This window comes from Drosophila mojavensis, unplaced genomic scaffold (genome assembly GCF_018153725.1).
Source record: "Drosophila mojavensis isolate 15081-1352.22 unplaced genomic scaffold, ASM1815372v1 contig_136, whole genome shotgun sequence".
Lineage (NCBI taxonomy): Eukaryota > Metazoa > Arthropoda > Insecta > Diptera > Drosophilidae > Drosophila > Drosophila mojavensis.
In genome coordinates this window covers 24,887,020-24,905,359 of record NW_025318667.1, presented here as the reverse complement: position 1 = coordinate 24,905,359, position 18,340 = coordinate 24,887,020, and positions in this window count along the sequence as shown.

Sequence of the window (18,340 nt, the reverse complement as noted above, 5' to 3'; positions counted from 1 at the left end):
CGTTGCCGCGAAACATAAGGTTTTGGGCAGCAGAGAGACTGTTATGTATATTTCATCAAGGCAAGAAAGCGCATCCGCCACGACGTTTGAGTTTCCTGGCTTGTTAATCAACTTTGTATTCCTCAATTCGCTCTTTCCATCTTTTCAATTTAGCATTATGTATGTAAGTATTTAAGGGGTTGGTGATCAGTAAATATCTTAATACAACCAGCACCGTAAAGGTACGAGCGCAGATTATCCAAAGCCCAGATAATAGCCAGCATTTCTTTCTCGTTAGCGGCATAACCCTCTTCGGTTTTATTCAAAGATCTGGAGATGTAGGCTATCGGCCTGTCTTTTCCGTCCTGAATCTGAGACAAGACTGCTCCTAACGCATACCTGGACGCATCGGTAGTCAAATGGAATGGTTTATGGAAATCCGGAAAGGCTAATACTTCGGAGCATGAAAGAAGAGTTGTAATTGTGTTTGCAACATAGACACCCGGTTTAATTTCCTGATTGGGAATGAAAACTTTTTCTTCTGCTGAAGACAACTCTATTTTCCGTATCACTTGGGATCTGGCTTTTTAGGTTCTGGTAATGTTTTTATTTTTATTTTTTTTATTATTATTATATATTTTTTATTTTAAACACGTTTGCAATTAAAAGACATGTACTGTTTAGTTTGAGTTGTGGACAAAACCAGAATCCTTAATGTGTAAGTGCTTCCAAGAGAACTAGGCATTATTGGATGTGTCATTGACGTGCTTAGTCATCATGCAGTTTGTTAATAAAGTCAACATAGTAATAAGCTGATCCATCTTCGCATTAAGATTTTCTATACTACTGACATCCATGGGAACAGATCGTTTACGCTCATCAAGCAATTAATTAAGGTATCAGGCTTTTCGTTTAATGTTTTGATATTGCTATCATTATTAACAGTGAGCCGAGCATTACTACGGCTACGACTTCTAAATCGCCAGCTGGCATGATGATCATCTTCATGTCCATGACCATCATTTGATTGAATTTGGCGCAACTGCTGAAGTGACCGTTGATGTTGATTGTTCAGATTTATAGGTACTGGTTGAGCGTTTTGTTGACGCTGCAGTACTTGCTGACCTTGTTGCATTTTTACTGCAGTAGATGGCTTTTGCTTATTAGTTATTCCCATTTTTAGTGCATCAGCATAACTCGATTTTTCTACCAATTTAGTTGAAAGCAGGCCAGCAGACTTTTGACCTTCTTGTTGCTGCGATGGCTTGGACATACTTGTGGGATCCACTCTAGGCTCTTGAGCTTGCTGCTGCAATTTAGCTTGATGGTTCCGCATTACTTGCTGTATTGTCGGATGTTTTGACGACTGAGCAGATTTGGTTGATTTAGAATTGTCAAGATGTCGATTAATGATTTTAGCAGTAGCAGCACTATTGCTAAGGCAATGGCTGATGCTGATGCATCAAATCAACCACAAGCCTATTTGCTTGTTGCAATTTTGTTGACTCCTTGATTTTGCATGCTTCTTTAAAAGACTTGCAGCCTTTATAGCTGGCAACATGCTCGCCAAGGCCGCATCCCAACTTAGTTGATTGGGTGCGTGCAGTAACTTGTGCAGTTCGGACTTACGATCTTTTAATCGACGTAAGTGTAAACACGTTTGCAATTGAAAGACATGTACTGTTTAGTTTGAGTTGTGGACAGCGAATGCTCTCTCGTATTTTATTTAAATGTCTTAGCCTAAAATACATAAAGTGCACATAAAGAATTCTGTCGCTAAAAGCAGCGGCAGAATGGGAGTATATAGCATGCCGTATGTGTGTGTATATATGTTTGTATGTACATGCAGAAGGCATATAGATTTTAGCCACTTGATGTGTGCTATTCTTTTTTAATTTTATGCAGCACTCCACCTCTCTGTGCATTTTTTTTTTGCCATCACTCACTTAGCATTTCATTTTTACTTCTCCAGTTTTGCAGGCTCATCCGTGTCTTCAAGTTTTCAGGTCACTTCTCTCTCCAGGTTATCCAGGTCTCCAGCTATGTGACGGCCTATCACGGTCGCCATATAGTGATTAGCATTCAATTATTGTCATTCAGTAATTATTCACAGTTCGTTTTTATATAGACCCTAATAGGTCTTTGCAGTTGAAGTATTCGAGCTCTCTTATGCGCATATTCTAGTCTAAACTTAACTTCTTTAGCATAATCTTCTGTATTATATAAAGGTTCGATTGCACTTATGGTATTAAATTGTACTGGAAGGTTACTTTGCCTTCCAAATACAAGCTCATATGGACAATAATTATGAGTTACTCATGCTGCTGTGCTAAAACAATACACAATACAATACTGTAACCATAGTTTTATCTACTGATATATATGTATGAACGAATGTACTCATTGAATGTCCTATGACTTCTTTCAACGGTACCTAATGTCTGGTGGTGGTGTGCTATAGACGAAATGCTGTCAATTTTTAGATATTTCCACAAGACATTTATAATGGAATTTTTGTATTCTGTACCCATGTCCCTAATGAACGTCATCATTGGACCGTTGTAATTATGGAAAACGCGTTCTTTTCCGTGGTCTGGCTGGCTACGATGGGGCACCGGTGCAGGCTGCACAGGTGTATTCACAGAAGAGGGAGTACAGTGGTCCCTCGCAGTCGTTTGGACAGGTTTTCCTCAGCTTAGGGAGTTCCTTGGATTTAGGTGGGGTTTGTATTAGTCTTGGTTTTGATACATTCTGAATTACAGTGTAGGTGGATGTGTTTGTGGATGGTGGTAGAGTTTTGCGGGTTTCTAATTGTTTTTTCATAAACTCAACTTCGGCATGCAATTTCACCGAGCTGTTCCAATTTATTAAAAGAAAGAATATGACTGATCAAGTCAAGTGGTAAATTACGAATGCTTTATTGAATTCGAAAAGGTTTCGGATGTAATAAGAAGGTAATGACGGGAACGCATCCGTTTGGTTTGTGTTCAGTTTATTGAAATAATGTGTAAATGAAAAATGAAATAAAGTCTTAAGCTAAGATACATATATTTCTTATTATATATATCTCTGCCGCAGAAGGCAGCAGAGCGAGAGAGCGTAGTATGTGTGTATGTATATGCAAAGGGCATATACATTAGAATTGCTATATGAGCCTCTGCTCATGAGCATATATATATATATGTGAGCATATATATATGTTTGCAAGCGGCAGCCGTTGGCTTGTGAAGCGGTCAAGTGCTGACGCGGCTATTCTCACGCCTCTTGTATATAAGCGGTATATATGTATATAAATTATAATCCTTTATTCCAGTTGTGGGTGAAGATTAGGTTGAGAGGCGAACTGTACCTCTTATTGCTGGCCTCGGGCTCAGACAATAAAACAAATTATTTAACGGCTAAGTGCCGGAGTGAATATTTATTTAAGCGACTTACTGGAAGAGCGCTGTATTCAAAACTAAAACCTAAAATACAGAATATTTCGCTTAAGCTAAGCCAAAACTCGCATCACGCCACAATGTCATGGTCGGCAAGCCGACTCGGCAAATCTTTGGCGATAACGGAAACTCTTGCAAAACAAAAGTGTCCGGTTACCGCCGCTGACCATTGCAGCTATAGCGCGCTGATACAACTTATGTAACGTCGCAATTGCGAGGGCTGTTACTTAACTTGTACAGCACGTGATAGCGAGGGTTGGCTGTAAACTTATGAGATATCCCACATTAAGTGTTAATTGTTAACTTGTACATAGTGTGTGTGTTGGATATATATTATTATATGAGACATACTACAATTATTTGTTTCTACTTTATTTATTACATTTGCTGTAGAGTCTACAGATTTTAAATCTACTAAACCCATTTTTGTGGATTTGGTATGTGTATTGACAAATTGTTGTGTGTTACATAAATTTTCAACAGATTTACTTATTCTGTTGTTGTTCATTAATAAAATTTTACAGGTTTCTACCTATTTGGTCGTATAGCGTTACAGGCTATACTTCTAATCGGGCAGAAATGTTTCCGCTCAATTTTAACAATTATATATTATGATTAATTTTTATGCAGCGCAGTGCATTTTTAAATTTAGTAAAAAAATTTGTTGGTGGGCGTTCTTGGTAACGCTGTCGGTCCCTAGTTTGTTGCTGCTGCTGCTGTCCGGGGCCTATGAGCTCAGGCGTTGCCGATGCTGGTCATCGCACAGGCTCTATTGTTGCTGCATGTGCCAATGCAGTATGGGCTCCAGACTCCCTCGCAGTCCTTGGGGCATTCTTTGCTTTTCTTGGGGATTTGCTTTGCTGCTGGAGGTTGAGTTTTTTTAACATTTTGTATATTTTGAATATGTGAGAGAGTGGTATGCATACTATTATGCATATGTATTATTTTTCTTATTTTTTTTTCTTATTATTTTTCCTAGTTATTGCCTTGTTCCTACTCGACCAACGCAGTGGTCTTCCTGTCTAAAATTTGCATGGCTTTACGGGCCATGCGCTATACCGAGCAACGCAATCGTCGCTCAGTAGTACAATTTTTAGTTACAATGTTTCTTGGGAACCACCCTAATTGGAGAATTATAGGGGCTCTTAGATGGTCGGATTATGCCTTCTTTCTCTAACTCTTTAATCTGTCTCTCTACTTCTTCCCTCATATGCGCTGGAGTAAATAGGCTCCTGAGTCGTGGTACGTATTTCCGCTCTCATTGTTGTCTTGACCGTGTGGCCTGGAGTGAGAGGCTGAAATACGTCCGCAAATTCTTCTAGTAGAAGGTCAAGTGCCTTTCGTATTTCATCTGAGTGTATGTCATCTAGTAGGATATTTACGGATCGCGATTTCTTGGCAAACAACGGAATCTTCACCCCTGGGCCTATTGTGAGAAGATCCCGTTAATCTGCATAATGCAGTGCTAGTACGCGCTTCCCTAATCAACTCATAATCCGTGAGGATACTATCGATCCTGTTGGCCCAAGACTCGAATTCCGGCATACCTCCTTCCTAAAGTTGCCTCGAATCTACCTAGAGACTCCGTCATTTCGGACAATTCCCTCTCAGACACGGACATTATTATTTTTCTTATTCAAATGAAGAACAAGACAACAAAGATACAATAGTATGAGGCGAAAATAATAATTTGGTTTTTGTTTTCTTTCTTTATTATTATTCTTCTTGGGTTTTTTTATACGGCCAAGGGGAGACAGTGCGTCACTTACCCAGTGTTGATGTGATCTTAAATTCCTAAATGTGCGTATGAGGATTGTGTTGATAGTTTGATGTTTTTTGTGTTTTTGATCTCAGATCTGTTGAAGATATAAAGTTCGATTAGTATAATATAAAAATGAGGTTGCAATTGAAAAGAAAAAAAAAAAAAAAAAACGAATGACACTATCACATTTCATTGCTTGTATATTTTGTTTTTGTGTTGTGTTTTTTCTTTTTTTTCGTCACTCTTTTGTTGTATATACGGAAAAAAAAATTTTTTGATTTTATTTGATTCGTTTTATATTTTGCCAGCACAATATTGACACAATAATAAAAACTTTTTCCACTTTTTAATTTTTATATTTTTCAAACACTTTTACCTAGAGAATTTGCGGCACCAATTATATTGTTTATGACACATCGCGCAACCGTAGTGGTCCCTGCTCGGGCGCCAGTTACTGTAATGCAATGTCGTCTCGACGATCAACGATTGCATTCCAGGGCTCTGTACAGTTACCATCGCTCTGTTGCGAGGGCGGCAACCAATTTTAATGTTATACTCACTACAAACTGTTGGGGAAGAACATCATCGAGTAAATAATAACTCCAATTGATTTCAGTTAAATCGTTATAAGTTTTATTGGTAAAAAAGGTTGTTAGTAACTTTGGTGATACGAATAATTCGGTGGCTCGTCTGGAACTGATTTTGCAGTTGGCTAGTGGCCAACTCTCCAGTTCCTCTTCCAGGCCTGGCGAGCTTATCGCAGTGGCAGAGCAACAGCAGCGGAGCAGCGGCGTCTGCAACGTCAGCGCGTTATTTTGGCTGCCGTCGCATCAGCGGTTCTTGGCGTCGTTGAACCCATGGCAGCAGCGGCGTCGGCGTAAGTAGGTTCCAATAGCCGCCGCTGAAACTGCGCATTGGTTTCCGGTGGCACCTCGAGCGTCAGCGTAAATGCAACTGTGTTGCAATAGCTGGGTCGAAGTGGCGCAGCCGCTTAGACGTCAGCATAATATGTTGTCAAGTGGGTAGTCAAGGCGTGGGGCGAAGCGGTCAGATATTCGAGACGTTGAGGGCAGGGGCAGGGGAAGAGAGGCAGTGCTGCGCACTGGCTGGTGTTAACTTATATTATGATTAATTTTTATGCAGCGCAGTGCATTTTTAAATTTAGTAAACAAAAATTTGGTGGGCGTCCTTGGAAACGCTGTCGGTCCTTAGTTTGTTGCTGCTGCTGTTGTCGTTGTTGCTGCTGCTGTTGTCCGGGTCCTATGAGCTCAGGCGGGGCCGGTGCTGGTCATCGCACAGGCTGTATTGTTGCTGCATGTGCCAATGCAGTATGGGCTCCAGACTCCCTCGCAGTCCTTGGGGCATTCTTTGCTTTTCTTGGGGATTTGCTTTGCTGCTGGAGGTTGAGTTTTTTTAATATTTTGTATATTTTGAATATGTGAGAGAGTGGTATGCATACTACAATGTATTATTTTTCATATTTTTTTTTCTTATTATTTTTCCTAGTTATTGCCTTGTTCCTACTCGACCAACGCAGTGGTCTTCCTGTCTAAAATTTGCATGGCTTTACGGGCCATGTGCTATACCGAGCAACGCAATCGTCGCTCAGTAGTACAATTTTTAGTTACAATGTTTCTTAATATTAAATTTTAAGTATTATTGTTAATATATGCTATTTTTCATTTATAAATATTATTAGCTCTAATTTAATATTAAGGTGCGTGCTCTTTGTAGCACTGTCGGTTCCAGGGCCCAGCTTGGCGCGCTGGGCGTGGCCGGTGCTGGTCTTCGCATAGGCTTCCTTTTATGTATAGATGATTATGTCCGCTGATGTCCGCTGTTGCTGCGGCTCATTGTTGTTGAGAATTGAGACCATCGTCAATATAAGCTGCTTCTAACTGCCTGCGCAAGTTATCAATTTCAGCAGTATACTGGGATGCTGTTTTGCCTTTTTGTTTTATGTTTAACAATTTGGCTTTTAACACTTCGGTCGATTCCCCTTTTACATTATCTTTTAATTTATTAATAATTCCGGATATAGTGGTTTCGTTTTGTACTTTGTACAGGATTGTTCCGGTTATCTTTGATTTAATAACCTCAACCGCTGTATCCTCTTGATCGCCTTTAGTTCTTTCAACAAGCCTCAAAGCTGTTAAGAACCTATTCAATGATAACTTTTTACCATCGAATTCAGGGACTGAAGAGGAAACCTGCTTCACGTATTCACTATCTAATGCGACCTGATTTGCCATGTTCGTTTGTGGTATATAATTTTTTATATTAAATGATTCGCTTTTTTCTTCTAGTGTTTCAATATCACTATCTGATTCGGTGTCGTTCGACTGTATTGATTCGTCTAAGTCTTTTAATTGACTTGGATCAAAGTCCGCTAATAGACTTAGACTATTTGACACATTTATTTGAATGTGTCGCCTATTAGCGACAGAGCTTAATCTTGTGTTTAGAGATTTTAAAACTCTTAAACATTTATTTTGTGTTATAAACCTTTTTTCGTGTTTATTTACCGTTGTTACGATATTACTATGTGGTTATTTAAAGTGTTTGTTTTTATAACTGCATCTTTATTAATGCACTTATATGCTTTTTCAAACTTATAACGAAATGCGTCTATGTTTTTCGCAATTTCGTTCCATTCCATTCTTTAATGGAAATTTATTCTTGTAAACGAACTTATTATATGGGTGTTATATGTTAGTTTGCATTTAGCGATGTTGTTTCACGAGTACTATGGTTGCTGAACCAAGTATCGGATGTACCTCGTCTATAGCTTTGACTATTACGTAAGGTAATGTGCTTAATGCTATGCCCTTTTCTATCTGGTGTAAACCGATCAAAGGCTTCCTGTCACGGTCGCCATGTGATATTAGAGGGACGAAATAAAAGCTCAACCATTAAGTTTCGAGTTCCTTTATTGAATGAATTCTTCATTCTAACACAATTGTGTGATGACCGAAAAACAATGATAAGTAAAAGAACGGTCGCCATGTGATAACCGAAAAACAATGATAAGTAAAAGAAACAATGTCTTGTCTGTTGTCGTTTTGGATAGCGAATGCCCTCCGTATTTTATTCAAATCAAATCTTAGCAGAATGGGAGTATATAGCATGCTGTATGTGTGTGTATATATGTTTGTATGCATATGCAGAAGGCATATACATTTAGCATTTAAGCTGCGGCGTGGACAAGAGCGTAACAATACTTACGTTGCAAATCCCACGCTGCAGGCTGGTCTGGTCTATTACGGCACTTATGTATAGCTGTTATAATATAAATAATGCAACTAAGTGTTGCTATGTTGTGAGTATGATACTCTTACTTATATTTTGGGCATATGTCAACTTCATATATTGTATACACTACAGTACTGTGAGCATATGCTTATATGTAATATAATGTAGTTATTTAAAAATAAAAATTATTGCTATATATTTTTTTTTTTGTTATGTTGTATTCTTAAGACAAAATATTTTAGGTGTTTACATATATGTAAAGAAGTTTTTTTTTTTTTTATTAATTTTTTTTTATAAAAGTTTTTTTTTTTTTTGTTTTTTTTTTTTTTAATTTTTTTTTTCATAAACATTTTTGTCTTTTTTTTTATTATAATTTTCGTATTTTATACGCTAGTATATATATATATATATAGTGTTTAACTTTGATCAAATTTTTAATTTTTTTTTTTTTTGGTTTTTATTATACCAATATATAGGTTAAAACAATCAAACAACCAAAAATTTGGTTGGAATTTTTATGAAAAATGAAAGAAAAACATTGATTTTTAGATCTTTTTTAGTCTATCCCTATGAACTTTCTATGTTCTATTCTTATTATTTGTGTTTTTTATAACTATATTATTATTATTTTCTATACTAGTGACCTCAAATGGTCCTATATAAGCAGGCTCTAGCTTATGACCTGTTTCGTTTTTTAAATAGACCTGGTCTCCTACTTTTAATTTAATGTCTAATAGTTTCTTATCATTTATGTTTTTTTGTTTAATTTTATGTTTTTCTAAAAGTATTTGAGCTCTCTTATGCGCATATTCTAGTCTAAACTTAACTTCTCTGGCATAATCTTCTATATTGTATAATGGTTCGATTACGTCTACGGTATTAAAGTGTATTGGAAGGTTACTTTGCCTTCCAAACACAAGTTCATATGGACAATAATTATGAGTTACTGATGGTGTTGTGTTAAAACAATACACGAAATACTGTAACCATACGTCCCAGTCAGTTTTATCTACTTATATATATTGTAATGTGTCGCCATGTAAGAAAAGTTTGGTTTGGTTTTGTGTTTTTATTCACTGGAGGCAGCAGTGTTGCCGCTTCCAACGCTTGGTTGTTTCTGACCTTAAACATTCTACTTAGGTTCTAAATAAGCCTAAGTCTCGTCGCCGCGAAACATAAGGTTTTGGGCAGCAGAGAGACTGTTATGTATGTTTCATTTATGTATGTCATATGTGTATATGTTATAAGTATATTTATGCTCTCTCTTGAGCTGGGGCGATTGTGCATATGCATACACTTGAGTTCTCAGCAGAATGCTGACACTTGCATATTCTGGGAGAGCGACGACCGACCCATACTTCGGCCACGGGTTAAAGACCGGGTTTCTGTTTACATCAACACAGCAACAAAGTGTTACAGTGCGTACTCTTTAAGTACTCTAGTTTCAATTGATATTCAATATGTATGCATACTACATCTCCCTCCTTTTGAAAAATAACGTAATATTATGGAGTTATTTTATACGATGTGCTTAAGAAATTAGTTTTTAAGTAACAAATGAATAGCTTTTTTTTTTTTTTTTTTTTTTTAATTTTTTTTTGTGTTTTAAATTTTTTTTTTTTTTTTTTTTTTTTTTTTTTTTTTGTGTTTATATGAAATTACAAATAATATTCAAATTTAAAATAGTGCTTTTGTTTTAGCATGGCCATACTAAACACAATTATGAAATAAACATTTTTAACCTATCCTTATGTACTTTTTGTTTTTTGTTTTTATTACTTGTTATTATAACGTTATTTTTATCTTCTATTTCCGATACTTTATACGGACCAGTATATTTATAATCTAACTTATGACCTGTTTCATTCCTTAACAAGACTTTATCTCCTACTGATATATCTATGTTGTTTGCTTTCTGATCATATAATATCTTATTATTTTCCTTATTTTTTTCTAACATTATTCTTGCTCTTTTATATGCTACTTCTAATCTATATTTACTTTCTTTAGCATAGTCATCTATATTGTATATGGTTTCTATATTAGCTATACTATTAAATTGTTTTGGTAAATTACTTGTTTTACCAAACACTAACTCATATGGACAGTAATTATGTGCCATTGAGGGTGTAGTGTTGAAACAGAAAACGAAGTATTGAAGCCATACGTCCCAATCAGTTTTATCAACCGATATGTAAGAGCGTATGTATTCATTGAAAGTTCTATGACTGCGTTCTATTGTTCCGACTGTCTGGTGGTGGTGTGCGGTAGATGTTATATTTTCAATTTTTAAATATTTGCATAGATCGTTTATAATTGAATTCTTATATTCTGTTCCCATGTCCGTAATGAACGTCTTCATTGGACCGTACTTTAGAATAAATGATTCAAAAATTGCTTTAGCGACAGTGTTCGCGTTCTTATTTGGAACTGGTATGGCAACTAAATATTTGGTTAGGTCGCATATTAGAGTAATTGCATATTCGTTGCCATTTTCTGATTTTGGTAGTGGACCAATAGTGTCTACTATCACCCTGTCGAAAGCGTTTATTGGCGTATCAGTTATTATCAATGGAGTCTTATTGTGCTTTGTTATTTTAGCTAATTGACATTTTTGACATTTTCGTATGTACTCAGTAATATCTCGAGTCATACCTTTCCAAAAATAATGTCTTTTGACCTTGGCCAAGGTTTTTGTAATGCCAGTATGACCTCCATGTATTGGATCGTCATGGAATTTAGACAGTATAGCTTCTTTTTCTTTTTGTTTTTCTATAAGGGTCACCGGGTTGAGTAGCGCTACTCTTAATGTATTCAATATTTTATTGCCCATTTGTTTAAAATTATCTATTGAAACATGTTCAAAGATATTTTCCCACAGTGCCATTTTGAGTTGGCTGATTTTGTTTATACCGGCTTGCATTTCAAGCCTTTGGAAAAATTGACCTAGGTCTAGGATTCCATTGGTATATAAATCGCTAACATCATATCTTGCAGTAATCTTCCTACCATGTTTAAATGAACATAGAGTATTCCTTACATGCAAGGTCACTACTTTACGTACTTCGTCATTGTTTATGACTTCATATACGTTGGGCTTTGAAGCTTTTTCTATAGATCGCCTAGGCAATTCTATTTCTTTCTTATCCGCGCGGATTTTCTGTCTATTTTGATATCTCGTAGTGACTTTCATTATATTTCCTGTAATGTTTTGTAGACCTTTAATGGTTATTCTTGATAACGCATCAGCTACATGATTATCTTTTCCCTTTAAATATTCGACTGTAAAATCGTACTCTTCTAACTCTAGCCTCATACGTGTCAGTTTAGAATTCGGATTGATCATTGAGAACAGATATATTAAAGGTCTGTGATCTGTTTTGATCGTAAAGTGTTTTCCATAAATATATGGTCGAAAATGTAATATTGCCCAGTGTATTGCAGCTAATTCCTGCTCAGTTGTACATTTATTACTCTCTCCTTTACTAAAAGCTCTTGACGCGTATGCAATGGGAAGTTGGATTCCGTTATGGTTTTGAGTTAAAACCGCTCCACACGCTTGCTTACTTGCATCAGTTATTATACATAATTCCTTGCTGAAATCTGGATATTGTAGTAAAGTAGGTTCCATGAGTTTTGTTTTTAAATATTGGAATGCATTTTGGCACTCCTCTGTCCATTCAAAAGGAACATTCTTTTTACATAATCTTGTTATGTGCCGGGAATATTCGGCGAAATTTTTAATGAATCGTCTATAATAATTGCAAAAGGCTACAAAACGTCTTGCGCTATCCGCATTGTGCGGGACTGGGTAATTCATGATGACGTCATATTTCTTGTCATCTGGAAGTATTCCTTTATCTGTGCATCTATGACCAAGAAAAGTCACCTCATGCATAAAAAATGAACATTTTTCTGGATGTAACTTTAGATTGTATTTCCTACATTTCTCAAAAACGTCTGTTAAGTTTTTAAGCATATGTTTTTCGGAACAACCTATAACTATTAAGTCATCCATATAAAGAAATGCTTGTGAAGGTTCTAATCCAGAGAATGCTATAGTCATCATTCTTTGAAATGAATTAGGCGCTATTTTTAGACCAAACGGTAATCTCGTGAAGCGATACGAGCCATTGCTCGTTGAAAATGACGTTATATCTCTTGAACTTTCTTCGAGTTCAATTTGATGAAATCCTGACATTAAGTCAAGGCATGAAAAGTATTTTGCTCGTCCAAGTTGGTCCAAAATATCATCAATTCTTGGGAGTGGAAATTTATCGGACAGTAATTTTTTATTAATTTGACGATAGTCAATTACCAATCGCCATTTCTTTTGATCTGAGCCTGGGGTTGATTTTTTAGGTACAAGTAATAATGGGCTATTATATTCAGATACTGATTGTTCAACAATTCCGTCTTTTATCAATTTTCCGACTTGTTTTTGTATTTCTTCAACATGACTGTGTGGGCTTCTGTAGTTTTTTGTGTAGACTGGTTCATCATCTTTTAATCTCAGTTTTTGTTTATAAAAATTATTTGTGCTGATTGGTTCGGATTCCAATCCAAATATATCACTATATTGGGCGCATAAGTTTGAAAGCTGCGATTTGAATAGTGGAGGAAAGTTTTTCTTTAGTTGAGATAATACAGATTGCTCTTTATTTTCACTATTAGTTTTTACTATTTCGTAGTTTGAAAGTGAGTCAAACGATAAATTACTTGTATTGATTACTTGATCTTTATTTGTTGTATTTAGTAGTCTAACAAAAGCGTTCTTAGATGTTGCTATGGTATTGGCTATGTAAATACCATGCTGAATTTCTTGATTTGGAATCAATACACTGCCTTCTATTGAATTTAGATTGATTTTTCTAATAACTTGGGATCTCGCTGGCAGAAGTATTGAGTTGTTGCCAGAACTGTATGTTATTGGAACATAAATTGGAAATTTTAGGTTATTGGGTCTAAGCCAATCTGCAGAAGGCTTGAAGTCTAATTTACAGTTGTATTTTTTTATAAAATCGATTCCTAATATGCCATCACAAGGAATAGCGAATTGTAGATCTACGATATGAAAATCGTGTTTGATTATGTATTTAGTGGTCTGTATCTCAATAGAAGTTAGCCCCTTGGATTTGGTCACTTCATTACTTATTCCTTTTATGTCTATAATATAATATCCGAAGATTGCAGGTTCGTGTCCTGTCACGGTCGCCATGTAATGTCCGGTCACGGTCGCCATGTAATGTCCTGTCACGGTCGCCATGTAAGAAAAGTTTGGTTTGGTTTTGTGTTTTTATTCACTGGAGGCAGCAGTGTTGCCGCTTCCAACGCTTGGTTGTTTCTGACCTTAAACATTCTACTTAGGTTCTAAATAAGCCTAAGTCTCGTCGCCGCGAAACATAAGGTTTTGGGCAGCAGAGAGACTGTTATGTATGTTTCATTTATGTATGTCATATGTGTATATGTTATAAGTATATTTATGCTCTCTCTTGAGCTGGGGCGATTGTGCATATGCATACACTTGAGTTCTGTCAAGTGGTCGGCGCGTCTCAGCAGAATGCTGACACTTGCATATTCTGGGAGAGCGACGACCGACCCATATTTCGGCCACGAGTTAAAGACCGGGTTTCTGTTTACATCAACACAGCAACAAAGTGTTACAGTGCGTACTCTTTAAGTACTCTAGTTTCAATTGATATTCAATATGTATGCATACTACACTACTCTTAAATTTTTTAATATTTTATTGCCCATAGTTTTAAAAGATTCTATTGAAATTGATTCAAAGATCTTTTCGCTCGGTGCCATTCTTAGTTTGCTGATTTTAGATACCCCGGCTTGTCGTTCAAGCCTTTGGAAAAACTGACCTAAGTCGAAGATTTTATTGGAGTATAAATCGCTAACTGGAATTCTTGCGATAACTTGTTTCCCATGTTTCAATAAACATGTAGAATCTGTTAATCGCAAGGTCACTACTTTTCGTACCTCGTCATTTGTAATGACTTCGTATACAAGATTTGAATTGCACGAGAGTGACACTTGTCACGGTCGCCATGTAAACATATTTAAAATTAAACAAAAAGAACTGTTTGGTTTCAGTTTCGGGCAGCGAATGATCTCCGTATTTTATTCAAATAAAGTCTTATCCTAAAGTACATAAAGTTTACATAAAGAATTCTGTCGCTTATAGCAGCGGCAGATTGGGAGTATATAACATGCTGTATGTGTGTGTATATATGTTTGTATGCATATGCAGAAGACATATACATTTAGCGTTTAAGCTGCGGCGTGGACAAGAGCGTAACAATGCTTACGTTGCAGATCCCACGCTGCAGGCCAGTCTATACATAAGTGACCGATCATATTACGGCGCTTATGTATAGCTGTTATAATATAAGTAAAGCAACAAAGTGTTGCTATGTTGTGAGCATGATACTCTTACTTATATTTTGGGCATATGTCAACTTCATATATTGTATACACTACAATACTGTGAGCATATGCTTATATGACATACAACATACTACAATACACTACAATACTGTGAGCATATGCTTATATGACATACAACATACTACAGGGCTTAGAAGCTTGTTTTAGACTTTGCCTTGGCAACAGTCTTTCTTTATCTGCGCAGATATTGTTTTGTCTACTTTGTTGCCTGGTAGTGACTTTCAGGACTTTTCTGTTTATATCAATTAATTCGGATATTTTTATCCTAGATAATGCGTCCGCCACGAAATTATCTTTCCCTCTCAGATACTCTACTGTGAAATCGTACTCTTCTAGCTCTAGCCGCATGCGTGTTAATTTTGAGCTTGGGTTTACCATAGAAAATAGATATGTTAAAGGCCTGTGATCCGTTCTAACTGTGAAGTGTTTCCCATAAATATATGGTCGAAAATGTGTTATTGCCCAATGTATTGCTGCTAGATCTTGTTCCGTAGTACTCTCATTGCTTTCACCTTTAGTGAATGTTCTTGATGCATATGCAACTGGGAGCTGGTGTTGTAATAAAATGAACCTCTATTATCTTTGAGTTCTGGACAGCGAATGCTCTCCGTATTTTATTCAAATAAAGTCTTAGCCTAAAGTACATAAAGTTTACATAAAGAATTCTGTCGCTTATAGCAGCGGCAGAATGGGAGTATATAACATGCTGTATGTGTGTGTATATATGTTTGTATGCATATGCAGAAGGCATATACATTTAGCGTATAAGCTGCGGCGTGGACAAGAGCGTAACAATGCTTACGTTGCAGATCCCACGCTGCAGGCCAGTCTATACATAAGTGACCGATCATATTACGGCGCTTATGTATAGCTGTTATAATATAAGTAAAGCAACAAAGTGTTGCTATGTTGTGAGCATGATACTCTTACTTATATTTTAGGCATATGTCAACTTCATATATTGTATACACTACAATACTGTGAGCATATGCTTATATGACATACAACATACTACAGTGTCCATTATAGTTTTGAGTTAAAACTGCTTGCTTGCATCTTTGATTATACAAAATTTTTTGCTGAAGTCCGGGTACTGTAGTAGATTTGGTTGAACAAGTTTATTTTTTAGATATTAGAATGCTTTCTCACACTCTGTGGTAAATTCAAATGGGATATTCTTTTTCATAATCTTGTTATGTGCCGTGACTGCTCGGCGAAGTTTTGTATAAAACGTCTAAAATAATTGCAAAATGCAATGGTTTTTATTATAAATTTCATTTCTTTTAAGCTTTGATTTTGTTTGCCAGAGACTGGAAAATGTTATTATTAGTTAACATATGATTGGTCTACATAATTCTACAAAAATATATCTTAATTCTAACAAATCTCATGGCTTAGTAACAGCCTATCAGGGGCTAGGATTTTCAAGCAGCGCTTTCGCGCATCGATTTTGAGGTCGAAGTTTTAAACTAGAGGCAAATTGGGGCCATTGCAATTCTTCGTAATGCTCTATAGGACCAGAACTGCTAGTTTGTTGTTGTTCATCTGCACGTAGTCCAGGTGTAACGCTGTTTGATAGCTTTATATTTCATTCAGGTATATTTCATTCATTCACGGTCGCCATGTAAAATTATAGATCCTCCAATAATAAGATATGCAAGACTTCAGATGAATAGTTTCGATGCAATAACTTTATTGTATGTAGGATACTCTGCAATGCGTCGGGTATATATATTATGATATAAAGCATATTACAACTTAACATTTGTATGTTTATATGTGCATACCCTACAATGCATTTTAACTTGCTCTAAAACAATAACAGTGCAATGAACACAAACCTTTAAATTTAATATTATTAATTTTAAAAAAATAAAAAAATAAATACAAATAAAAAAATTATGAAAAGGGCTCTAAAAACCAAGTTATATAAATATAAATTTATAAGTTTTTATACAAATGTTATTGAAGAATGATTTAAATACCTTCCAAGACCTCTACGAGAAGCACGAGGGAAGGCCTTTCATCGTTGGAAAAATTGTAAAGCTGTAAGTTCCTGTCTCCCTCTCCCAAAAAAAAAAAAAAAAAAAAAAAATTTAAATTTTTATATAAAAAATATTAAACAAATTAAAAATTAAAGAAAAGCCTAAAAACTTATTTCTATACATAATTGTACTATTATATTTATAAAAATGGGCTTGAATGATGAAGACGACTAGAATTATTTAATAAATTTAAGTAAGACAAAGAAATGCATTTAAAAAAGTTAAATACAATTTATTATTATTATTATTTTTTTTTTTTAATTTAACAATTACAGATATGTATGTACATATATGCATCTAAATACGTTAATAAAATTTATTCAAGCATACATCTACCGTTGGTCCTCCTGCCCCACGACGTTGCCTGGTGGTCCTTGTCAGGAAGAGTGTTAGGATGTTTATGTTGGAGAGTTTTACTCCCTACAAGCCGTGGGATCCCCTTGGTTGATGTTAGCTTCCGCCAGATGGTAAAAAGAATCACCATGGTGAGATTGGCCAGAGTGGCCTCTGTGAATATTGAAAACATAAATTTGCCAGACGGTACGGGCGCCACACACCCCACTCGGCAACTCGTCTGCACCTCTAGCCAGTCTCTGGACCCTTTGACCCGGTCGCAGAGCTCGCTGCTGTGGGTTGTTTTTGTAATTAAAAAAAAAAAAAAAGAAAAAAAGAAACATATATAATTTTTTTTTATTATTATATTTTCTTATTTTTCATTTTATTTTTAATTTTTTCAAGAATTATTTAATTATTATTTTTAAATTTGCTTGATATTGAAGATAGTTTTTGTAGGTTCCCCATGGTTACATCGTGGATGAACTCTAACGATGGTCTATACCATCTGGTCACTTTAGTCACTTTAGAGAGTACTGTAATCAAATAAAAACATTGACCGTTTGGTTTGGTCGTTGAGCAGCGAATGCCCTCCGTATTTTATTCAAATTAAATCTTAGCCTAAAATACATAGAGTTTACATAAAGAATTCTGTCGCTAAAAGCAGCGGCAGAATGGGAGTATATAGCCTGCTGTATGTGTGTGTATATATTTGTTTGTATGCATATGCAGAAGGCATATACATTTTAGCGTTTAAGCTGCGGCGTGGAAGAGAACGTAACAATGCTTACGTTGCAGATCCCACGCTGCAGGCCGGTCTATACATAAGTGACCGATCATATTACGACAGTTTTGTCTTTATTAGGTTTATGGCAACTGCCTCGTGGCTGCCCTTTAGGGAATCTATAAGTTCCAAAGCATCCACGAAACTACGTAGATTTTCAGCTTTTCCATCGAACTCTGGCATGAGCGATGAAGCTAACTTTAAGAAATCTACGACAGTTTGGGCCATTGTGTCTTGTGATATTTTTATATCAATTTCAGACGTAGCGGGCGTATTAAGAATATTCGGTACG